The 12365-nt window shown below is 35.4% G+C and overlaps 1 protein-coding gene across 1 annotated transcript in view; it reads right to left on the reverse strand.

The window, feature by feature from the left end:
* LOC102146126 (uncharacterized) overlaps positions 1-12365 on the reverse strand; it is a 200944-nt gene that overhangs the window by 102405 nt on the left and 86174 nt on the right. The window contains exons 5-6 of the mRNA XM_065539332.2: positions 6468-6550; positions 4890-5007 (exon numbers count right to left, since the gene is read on the reverse strand). The gene's annotated coding sequence lies outside the window, so the exon portion shown is untranslated. The remainder of the gene's footprint in view (positions 1-4889; positions 5008-6467; positions 6551-12365) is intronic.

Here is a 12365-nt window from a genome sequence, read left to right on the forward strand (position 1 = left end):
ACCACAGGTAACTGAAGCCATGGAAAGCAAAACTACAGATAAGAGTGGACTACTGCATTTAAAAGGTAGAAACAATAATCTTTGCTAAATATTGGATGTGTTATGCCAGATAGATAGGAGGAATAAAGATATTAGGAATTTGGTGAATTTAGTAAGCCTATTTATTAGCTAATTTAATAAATGACTGGAAGTATCTATCTGTCTATAACAGTTTACAAACCAAAACATTAATAGTGGTCATCTCTAATGATATAACATAGGAAACATTCATATGCTGTACTTTGCTTTTTTCTAACAAAAATGTATCACAAATAATTTTTAAATGTTGTAGATACATGAAAAATATTGTCTGGTTGGGTCGGGCGTGGTGACTCACACCTGTAATCCCAGTACTTTGCTAGGCTGAGGTGGGTGGATCACCTGAGGTCAGGAGTTCGAGATCAGCCTGACCAATATGGAGAAACCCTGTCTCTACTATAACTATAAAACTTAGCTGGGCATATTGGCACATGCCTGTAATCCCAGGTACTCCAGAGGCTGAGGTAGAAGAATCACTTAAACTTGGGAGGCGGAGGTTGTAGTGAGCTGAGATTGCACCATTGCACTTTTGAGACAGTGAAACTCTGTCTCAAAAAAAAAAAAAAAAAAAAGGTCATTTGAATTTTATGAGATTCAAGATAACAACATCTCTATTGCAAGGCGAACTTTCTGACTTATGAGACTAAAGGAACAACCTAAAGAAACTGATTCTATACCTTTAATTTGAGGATGAAAGACACTAAAATAGTGCTATATGTTCAAATGTTTTAGTGGTATTAGTTTGTAAATTCTACAGAATTTTGGCTGGTGAATGAAACAACACCATGAAAGAAGAAAAATAGGAATACAGTCTATACATCTTTTTTGAAGAAGCTTTTCTTTTCTTTTCTTTTCTTTTCTTTTTTTTTTTTTTTTTTTTTTTTTTTTTTTTTTGAGACGGAGTCTCGCTCTGTCGCCCAGGCTGGAGTGCAGTGGCCGGATCTCAGCTCACTGCAAGCTCCGCCTCCCAGGTTCCCGCCATTCTCCTGCCTCAGCCTCCCGAGTAGCTGGGACTACAGGCGCCGCCACCGCGCCCGGCTAGTTTTTTGTATTTCTTAGTAGAGACGGGGTTTCACCGTGTTAGCCAGGATGGTCTCGATCTCCTGACCTCGTGATCCACCCATCTCCGCCTCCCAAAGTGCTGGGATTACAGGCTTGAGCCACCGCGCCCGGCCACTTTTCTTTTCTTATGTAGTATTGCCTGCAGCAATTCTCTGGATCCTAGAGATAAGATCAAAAGCATGACTCACTTTTACTAGCAAAAGTGAATGCAGTTCACTTTGAAGTAAACTTTGAATCTTGTCTTTGTGTTTTTATAAGTAATATATATTCACACACATCAATAATACTTGTATTAATGCACACCGGGTTTGTGGTGGCTTTATTAACATTATTGCAGAAGATAAAAAGATACATGAAGAGCATATATAAAAGATAGAAGTCTTTTATGTATGATATTCATGTAACAGGTTTATTTTAGATTCATATAAAGGCTTTATTTTGAATACCACACAATATTTGCAGACTTTTTTTCTCAAATCTCTATGTTTTTTTAATTGCTTCACAATTTAAAAAAAAGTTTTGAATGAGAGAGGTATTCTTGTTTTAAGAACTTCTCCTAAGTTATGCTATTAGTATTAATAAAGATTTCAGAATTTAAAAAAAAAAAGCAACTATAAAAATGTCTTGCTTGCAATAGTCCTACTATGAAACAAGAAAACCGCAAGACAACTTAAAGTCCCCTTGAATTATATTTCCCTTGAAGAAATAGAATATTAACCTTGGGAAGGTTATAGGTCAGCAAAGCAATGAATACATGATAGGAAAAATTTAAAAGTCATGATTGGGAAGTAAGGTTAGGTTAAAATTTCCAAGGAAAGTTGTTTGCTGTGGAGCTGAAGGGATTATTATCTAAACAAATGCCACATTTATATTTCTGAAAAGATCATGTAGCACTAGATGCCAACATAAAATGCTAGAAAACCACATGTGGCATAAGGCTCCAAAAAAAGTAGGGAAAGAGCCAAATTTCAAAGGAGATAAGATATGTTGATGCAAAAATATTAGCAAATATCTTCAGGGTAATATAATCTAAAGTAAGCTTTCATTTTTTATTGATAATTCTCCCAGATCCTGATCAAAGTAAGCTTTTAGAAAGAAAAATCATGTCACAACAAAATGCTTTCTTAATATATAAAATAAATAAATGAAAATATTTGTCTAAATCTTATAAATGTTTCCCTTATATTTTTCTTAATGGTAGAAACAGAGGATGAGGAAAACAAAAAGAAAACATTGTTTGCAATAATTCATTATATGGTACTTTCAAAACTGATTTACCAAAATGACCACGGGTTGGGTTATAAAACAAATTTCAATTAACTTAAAAGGATTCAAGACATGCAAAACATATTATCTAAACACAATGGAATTAAATTAGAAACTGACAACAAAGAGATTTCTGGAAGATCCTCCAAATATTTAAAAAATAACACATTTCTAAACAACCAATGTGCAAAGAATAAACTTAAAGAGAAATTAGAAAGCATGTGTCAACTAAGGAAGAATGAAAACAGGACATATAAAAACTGTGGAAGATAGCAAAAATAATGATTAGAGAAAAGAATATATGTCAAACTCCTCATAGTAGAAAATAGAAAGGTCATAAATCGATGGTCTTAGCTTCAATCTTAAAAATTTAGAAAAAGAAAAGCAAATGAAACCCAAAGTAAGCAGAAAAAAAAAAATGATCAAGATAAAATTGGAGTTCAATAAAACAGACCAACAAGAAAATGAGATCAATAGAATTTATAAATCTCTAGCCAGGCTGTTCAAGAAATAAAGAGAAAATAAATTACCAATATCAGAAATAAAAGCAGTGACATCACTACAGATTTTACAGATATTAGAATATCAGAATATATCTACAGATATTAGAATTTTATATTAGAAGAAAGAATAAAGAAATTTACAAACTAAATCAGGACAACCAATTTTAAAAGTTATATTAAATGCACAAATTATTTGAAAGATATAAACTACCAAAGCTCAGTGAAGAAGAGAGAGATAAAAACTAAATAGCCTTATATCTATTACAAAAATTTAATTTGTAGTTCAAAACATTCTCACAAGGAAACCCCCCAGATTGCTTCACTGATAAATTCTATCAAGTATTTAAGAAAGAAACAATACAAATCTTATACAAGTGTTTCCAGATACTTGAAGAGGCAATAATACTATAATACCAATTCATACATTGATTTCAGGATTATTCCAACAACAAATCCAGACGAAGACATTTAAAAAAAAAGAAAACTGCAAACCAATATTCCTAATAAACATGGATGAAAATTTTTTAGCAAAATGTTAACCAATCAAATTAAACAATATATGAAAAGGATAATAAATCATGGCCAGTTTTATTCCAGGCATGCAAAGTTAGCTTAACACTCAAAAATCAACCAACATATTTCTTAATATAAGCAAACAAAAAAAAAAAAAAGAAGAAAAAACATATGGTGTCCTTAATACATGTAGAAAAAGCTTTTGTCAGAATACTATGTTCTTTCAATTATGAAAAAAAATCTCAACAAACTAGGTATAGAAGTAAGTTTTCTTGATTTGATAAATGGCAACTACAAAAATACTTCTAGCTAAAATAAATATCAAATTACTTGTGAAAGATTGAATCATTTCTCCCCTATGGTGAAGAATAAGAAAAGAATGACCACTCTCAACACGGTGAACGTTGTACTTAAGGGAATTAGTTGTTTAAATATGAAAAAAAAAAAATCTAGATTTTAAAGGAGGAAATAAAACTCTTGGACAAAAGATCATGTGGAATTTAATGTAGACGATATTTTTAAAAGTTACTATAACTCATAAGTAAGTTTAGCAACTGCAGGATACAAAAGCAATATTCAAAAGTCAGTTGTATGTCTATACAATAGTAAAGAACAATTAGGAACAATTTACCATTTACAGAAGCATTTAAAAACATGAAATAGTTGGGAATAAATGTAAAAAAGAAATACATGCAAGCCCTGAACATTAAAATCTACAAAACATTGCTGAAAGATATTTTAAAATATCTAAATAAATGGAGAGATACATTTGATCCATGAATCAGAAGACTTAATATTGTTAAGATGCTAGTTCTCTTCCAACTGACCTATAATTACAATAAAATCCCAATCCAAATTTCAACATGCTTTTTTTTTTTTTTTAAATAGAAATTTGGCAGCGAATTTTAAAGTCTACAATGGAACTGTAAAGAACCTAGTGTAGCCAAAACAACTTTGAAATAGAAAAACAGGCTGGGAGCGGTGGCTCAAGCCTGTAATCCCAGCACTTTGGGAGCCCGACGCGGGCGGATCATGAGGTCAGGAGATCGAGACCATCCCAGCTAACACAATGAAATCGCTTCTCTACTAAAAATACAAAAAGAAATTAGCCAGACATGGTGACAGGTGCCTGTAGTCCCAGCTACTCGGGAGGTTAAGGCAGGAGAATAGTGTGAACCCGGGAGGCAGAGCTTGCAGTGAGTCGAGATTGCACCACTGCACTCAAGCCTGGGCGACAGAGCAAGACTCCATCTCAGAAAAAAAAAAAAAAAAAAAGAAGAAGAAGAAGAAGAAATAGAAACACAACATGAGGCTGGGCACAGTGATTCATGGATGTAATCCCAGCACTTTGGGAGGGTGAGGAAGGTGGATCACTTGAGGTCAGGTGTTCAAGACCAGCCTGGTCAACATGGGAAAAACCCATCTCTAGCAAAAATATAAAAATTAGCCAGGCATGGTGGCACTCACCTGTAATTCCAGCTACTCAGGAGGCTGAAGAACAAGAGTCACTTGAACCTGGGAGGTAGAGGTTGCAGTGAGCCAAGATTGTGCCATTGCATTCCAGCCTGGGTGACAGAGTAAGACTCTGTCTCCAAAAAAAAAAAAAAAAAAAAAAAGAAAGAAAGAAAGAAAAAAGAAAAGAAAGAAAAGAAAAAACAACATGAGAGGAGTTACAGGAATTACTTCAAAAACTTTAAGACTTACCAAAAAGCTACAATAATCAAGACATGCTGGCATTGACTCAAAGATACATAGACAGATTCATGCAAAAGAATAAAGAATCCAGAAATATATCTGTTATATATCTGATAATGGTCTGGCTCTGTGTCCCCACCCAAATCTAATGCTGAATTGTAATCTCCATAATCCCCACTTGTTGAGGGAGGGACCTGGTGGGAGGTGATTGAATCACAGGGGTGGTTCCTCCATGCTGTTCTCTTGATAATGAGTTCTCACGAGATCTAATGGTTTTATAAGTGTTTGACAGTTCCTCGTTCACACACTCTCTTCCCTGCCTCCATGTGAAGAAGGTCTTTGCTTCCCCTTTGCCTACTGCCATGACTGTAAATTTCCTGAGGCCTCCCTAGCCATGCGGAACTGTGAGTCAATGAAACCTCTTTCCTTTATAAATTACCCATTCTCAGGTATGTCTTTGTAGCACTGTGAAAACGGACTAATACAATACTCAAACATATATGGAGTACTAATTTTTGGAAAAGGTGCAAAGGCAATTCTGTGAAGAAAGGATGGTCTTTTTATCAAATAATGCTGGACCAATTTGATGTCCACATACCAAAAAATAATAATCAATCCTTAACTCTCAACATATTTACAAATTAATTCTACCATGTCATAAACCTAAATGTAAAACCTAAAATTATAAAGTATCCAAAACAAAACAGAGAAGAACAATTTTTGATGTCAGCTAAGCAAAGGTTTATTAGATATGTCACCAAAAGCATAATTCATACAAAGAAAAATAAGTTAGACTTCAACATTTAGAACTCCTTTATAAATATATTGTAGAAAATAAAAAGTCAAGACACAGAGTAGGAAAGAATATTGGTAAATCACATATCTGATAAAGGACTTGTATATAGAACTTAGCAAAAAAACAACAAACACTGGTCCCCCGCACAAAAATAGGAAAACTATTTGAACTGACTCTTTACCAAAGAATGTACATGATGGCAAATAATCACATGAAAAGATGTTCAACATAATTAGATACTAGGGAAATCAGAATTAAAATCAAAATAAGGCAGCACTTATTACATTGTCTATCACTTAAAAGATTGTCCATTCCAAGTGTTAGGAAGTAAACCAAATGGAATTCTATGCACTGCCAGTGGGAACGTAAAATGGAACAACCATTTTGCAACTAGTTTCGCACTTTTTTGAAAGTTAAACAAAAGTTCAGTTTCAGCTGCGATATGTATTGAGCTTAGAAGTCATCACTGTCACCTTTACAACAAAAGTTACACTGCCACCTTGAAATCTGAGAAGACAGATGAGTAGATGGAGTCACAGATGAGATCTGCTTACCTGGAGGAAAAGCTGCTGAAGCCATAGACTGGTAGAGACGTATAACTTGTAATTTTGAGGACTAGCTGGAGGCTGAATGTAGACTACAAAGAGTAAGAACATTCTGGTGGTTAGAAATTTTTGTTACAGAAAACAAAAGACAAATAGGAAACAGTCTTAAAGAAGCCCCCACACTTTTATGGACTTTTCTTGCAGGGATCACACCAGATTTTCATAGTGAAAATATGAGAAAGATCCCCTGTTGGCACCATTCAGGGGAAGGGGAGAACAGCCAGGTGAAGGGCATCCAGAGACTTCTCCATAATAAAGACCTGCTCTTCAAGGAAAATCATGCTGCTTCATCACCGCACAACTCTGAACATTTTTCTGGCTAGGGGAAAGGAATTCCTATAAACTCCAGCCCCTATCAGCTTTATGAGATAGGACTTCAAAGTAGATTGGGAATGCTGCAGCCAGGGAAGTTAGGAGGGACAGGGGAAACAAAGCTATCCTGTTGGAGTAGGGAGAAACATACTCGTGAAGGCCACATTCCTAAGACTCAAGCTCAATAAAAGACTGAGTCTTAATCAGAAGATTATAGAATGTCGTCTCTCCCCTACATCCATAAGTCTGCATTGTATGATAGTGATGTACAGCTGCAAAGTTAAAAGAAACGAACTTTCTCTGAGGAGTAATACATAAAGAATGCCCAAATCCAAAAGGAGAGCTAAAAATAAGAGCCCTAGAAAAAGCTGAAGTCTCTAGTAGCTAGCCACAATAAACATTAAATACAGCTCAACTCCTAACCAGATTCACATAAATCCTCACTGAAAAGGCCTATTTACCTCTCTTCCTATAGCCTGATACATGTCTAGTTTTCACCAAATATTACAAGTCATGTCAAGAGACAAAAACATCAAAAAGCATAGTCTGAAGAAACAAAGCCATCAACATAATCAGATTTAGATATGATACAGTTGTTGGATTATCAGATAGGCAATTTAACATAACATAGTAAATATGTTAGTGACTCTCTTGGGAAGAGTAGTCAACTGCAAGAATAGATGGGTAATTCTAGGAGAGAGGTGAACATTATAAGAAAGGATCAAAAGAAAATGCTAGAATTCCAAAACAGTAAAAGAAAATTTAAAAATACCTTTGATGGGCTCATCAGTAGACTCAATATGGGCAAGGAAAGAATCCATGAACTCAAAGATCGGTGACTTGAAATTTCACAGAGTGAAACGGAAAATGAGAGAAGAATGAATAAAACTAATTAAAAAGAATAGACCATCCAAGATCTGTGGGACAATATCAATTAATGCAACATATGCATAATTAGAATACCAGAAGAAGAAAGAGAATGGTGCAGAACAATATTTAAAATAATAATGGCCAAATATTTTCCAAAATTAATTAAAGTCAATAAACCACAGACCCAAGAATATCAGAGAACAACAAAACCATCCAAGCATTTTATATTCAAACTACAGAAAACAAAAGACAATTAGGAAATCTTGGAAGTATGGCAGAGAAAACAAGTCATCTTAACTTTTCCAAAAAAAATAAATAAATAAAAAGTAAAAATTATAGCTAAGTTCTTTCTCATCAGAATCCATTAAAGCAAGAAGAGAGGAGTGAATTATTTAGAAGTTCTGAAAAAAAAAAATCTTCTTATAATTTGAAATTCAAAAAATTACCTTTCAAATGTAAAGGAGAAAAAAAGATCTTCTCAGATAAATAAAATCTGAGGGAATTTATTTCCAGCTGACCTTCTCTATAGGAAATATTAAAAGAAGTTCTTGAGAAAGATGAAACATGTAGTTCTGAAACTTGGATCTACATAAAGAAAAGAAAAGTCTTACAGGAAGAGAAAAGTAAAATAAAATATTTTATTTTTCTTGTTCTTAAATGATCAACAAATAACTGTTTGTTTAAAACTATAATAGGAACAATGTACTGGGTGATTATATGAATAAGAGAAATAAATGGCAACAATATCACAAGATCAGAAAGGAAGAATTGAAAATACTCTGTTATTTGAGTTCTTTGTAGGTTCTGGATATTAGCCCTTTGTCAGATGAGTAGATTGCAAAAATTTTCTCCCATTCTGTAGGTTGCCTGTTCACTCTGATGGTAGTTTCTTTTGCTGTGCAGAAGCTCTTTAGTTTAATGAGATCCCATTTGTCAATTTTGGCTTTTGTTGCCATTGCTTTTGGTGTTTTAGACATGAAGTCTTCGCCCATGCCTATGTCCTGAATGGTATTACCTAGGTTTTCTTCTAGGATTTTTATGGTATTAGGTCTAACATTTAAGTCTCTAATCCATCTTGAATTAATTTTCGTATAAGGAGTAAGGAAAGGATCCAGTTTCAGCTTTCTACTTATGGCTAGCCAATTTTCCCAGCACCATTTATTAAATAGGGAATCCTTTCCCCATTTCTTGTTTTTGTCAGGTTTGTCAAAGATCAGATGGCTGTAGATGTGTGGTATTATTTCCGAGGACTCTGTTCTGTCCCATTGGTCTATATCTCTGTTTTGGTACCAGTACCATGCTGTTTTGGTTACTGTAGCCTTGTAGTAGAGTTTGAAGTCAGGTAGCGTGATGCCTCCAGCTTTGTTCTTTTGACTTAGGATTGTCTTGGAGATGCGGGCTCTTTTTTGGTTCCATATGAACTTTAAAGCAGTTTTTTCCAATTCTGTGAAGAAAGTCATTGGTAGCTTGATGGGGATGGCATTGAATCTATAAATTACCTTGGGCAGTATGGCCATTTTCACGATATTGATTCTTCCTATCCATGAGCATGGTATGTTCTTCCATTTGTTTGTGTCCTCTTTTATTTCACTGAGCAGTGGTTTGTAGTTCTCCTTGAAGAGGTCCTTTACATCCCTTGTAAGTTGGATTCCTAGGTATTTGATTCTCTTTGAAGCAATTGTGAATGGAAGTTCATTCCTGATTTGGCTCTCTGTTTGTCTGTTACTGGTGTATAAGAATGCTTGTGATTTTTGCACATTAATTTTGTATCCTGAGACTTTGCTGAAGTTGCTTATCAGCTTAAGGAGATTTTGGGCTGAGACAATGGGGTTTTCTAAATATACAATCATGTCATCTGCAAACAGGGACAGTTTGACTTCTTCTTTTCCTAACTGAATACCCTTGATTTCTTTCTCTTGCCTGATTGCCCTAGCCAGAACTTCCAACACTATGTTGAATAGGAGTGGTGAGAGAGGGCATCCCTGTCTTGTACCAGTTTTCAAAGGGAATTTTTCCAGTTTTTGCCCATTCAGTATGATATTAACTGTGGGTTTGTCATAAATAGCTCTTATGATTTTGAGGTACGTTCCATCAATACCGAATTTATTGAGCATTTTTAGCATGAAGGGCTGTTGAATTTTGTCAAAAGCCTTTTCTGCATCTATTGAGATAATCATGTGGTTCTTGTCTTTGGTTCTGTTTATATGCTGGATTATGTTTATTGATTTGCGAATGTTGAACCAGCCTTGCATCCCAGGGATGAAGCCCACTTGATCATGGTGGATAAGCTTTTTGATGTGCTGCTGGATTCGGTTTGCCAGTATTTTATTGAGGATTTTTACATCGATGTTCATCAGGGATATTGATATAAAATTCTCTTTTTTTGTTGTGTCTCTGCCAGGCTTTGGTATCAGGATGATGTTGGCCTCATAAAATGAGTTAGGGAGGATTCCCTCTTTTTCTATTGATTGGAAGAGTTTCAGAAGGAATGGTACCAGCTCCTCCTTGTACCTCTGGTAGAATTCAGCTGTGAATCCATCTGGTCCTGGACTTTTTTTCTTTGGCAGGCTATTAATTATTGCCTCAATTTCAGAGCCTGCTATTGGTCTATTCAGGGATTCAACTTCTTCCTGGTTTAGTCTTGGAAGAGTGTGAGTGTCCAGGAAATTATCCATTTCTTCTGGATTTTCTAGTTTATTTGTGTAGAGGTGTTTATAGTATTCTCTGATGGTAGTTTGTATTTCTGTGGGGTCGGTGGTGATATCCCCTTTATCATTTTTTATTGTGTCTATTTGATTCTTCTCTCTTTTCTTCTTTATTAGTCATGCTAGAGGTCTGTCAATTTTGTTGATCTTTTCAAAAAACCAACTCCTGGTTTCATTGATTTTTTGGAGGGTTTTTTACAAGAAAAAAACAAACAACCCCATCAAAAAGTGGGCAAAGGATATGAACAGACATTTCTCAAAAGAAGACATTCATACAGCCAACAGACACATGAAAAAATGCTCGTCATCACTGGCCATCAGAGAAATGCAAATCAAAACCACAATGAGATACCATCTCACACCAGTTAGAATGGTGAGCATTAAAAAGTCAGGAAACAACAGGTGCTGGAGAGGATGTGGAGAAATAGGAACACTTTTACACTGTTGGTGGGATTGTAAACTGGTTCAACCATTGTGGAAAACAATATGGCAATTCCTCAAGGATCTAGAACTAGAAGTACCATATGACCCAGCCATCCCATTACTGGGTATATACCCAAAGGATTATAAATCATGCTGCTCTAAAGACACATGCACACGTATGTTTATTGTGGCACTATTCACAATAGCAAAGACTTGGAATCAACCCAAATGTCCATCAGTGACAGACTGGATTAAGAAAATGTGGCACATATACACCATGGAATACTATGCAGCCATAAAAAAGGATGAGTTTGTGTCCTTTGTAGGGACATGGATGCAGCTGGAAACCATCATTCTTAGCAAACAAGAACAGAAAACCAAACACTGCATGTTCTCATTTATAGGTGGGAACTGAACAATGAAATCACTTGGACTCGGGAAGGGGACATCACACACTGGGGCCTATCATGGGAAGGGGAGAGGGGGGAGGGATTGCATTGGGAGTTATATCTGATGTAAATGACGAGTTGATGGGTGCTGACGAGTTGATGGGTGCAGCACACCAACATGGCACAAGTATACATATGTAACAAACCTGCACGTTATGCAAACCTGCACGTTATGCACATGTACCCTAGAACTTAAAGTATAATAATAATAATAATAAATAAAAATAAAAGAAAAGAAAATACTCTGTTATAAGGTACCTGCATTACATGTGGAACCATAGAGTGATATTTGAAGATAGACTTCAATTTTCTAGAAATGTATATTGTAAACTCTTGGGCAATTACAATTTTTTGAATAAAATATAAATAATACGGTGAGATGAGATATAAAGGAATCACATAAAAGGTTAATTTGGCCAGGTGCGGTTGCTCACGCCTGCAATCTCAGCACTTTGGGAGGCCGAGGCAGCAGATCACCTGAGGTCAGGAGATCAAGACCAGCCTGTCCAATAGGGAGAAACCCCGTCTTTAGTAAAGATACAAAAATTTGCCTGGTGTGATGGTTGGCACCTGTAATCCCAGTTACTTGGGAGTCTGAGCCAGGAGAATTGCTTGAACCCAGGAGGCGGAGGTTGCAGTGAGCTGAGATCATGCCACTGCACTCCAGCCTGGGAAACAGGGCGAGACTCTATCTCAAAAAAAAAAGAGAGAGAGAAAAGAAAAAAGAAAAGAAAAAAATAGCTATATTAATTTTAGACAAAGCAGGCTTTAGAACAAGGACAATGATCAGGAATAATGAAAGGTATTTATTACATGATGATCAATGCATCAATTACATGAGGCAAAAACTGACAAATCCCAGTTAATGGACAGTCTGCGAAATACCTGACCATTATGTCTCAAAACTATCAAAGTGATGAAAAATAATGAAAGTCTGAGAAACTGTCATAGCCAAGAGGAGCCTAAGGAGGCATGATGACTAAATATAATGTGGTATCACACATGGGATCCTGAAAGAGAAAAAAGACCATAAGTAAAAAATTAAGAAAATCTGAATAGAGGGTTTACTTAATAATATTATATAAATA

The sequence above is a fragment of the Macaca fascicularis genome, chromosome 2 (genome assembly GCF_037993035.2).
Source record: "Macaca fascicularis isolate 582-1 chromosome 2, T2T-MFA8v1.1".
Classification (NCBI taxonomy): domain Eukaryota; kingdom Metazoa; phylum Chordata; class Mammalia; order Primates; family Cercopithecidae; genus Macaca; species Macaca fascicularis.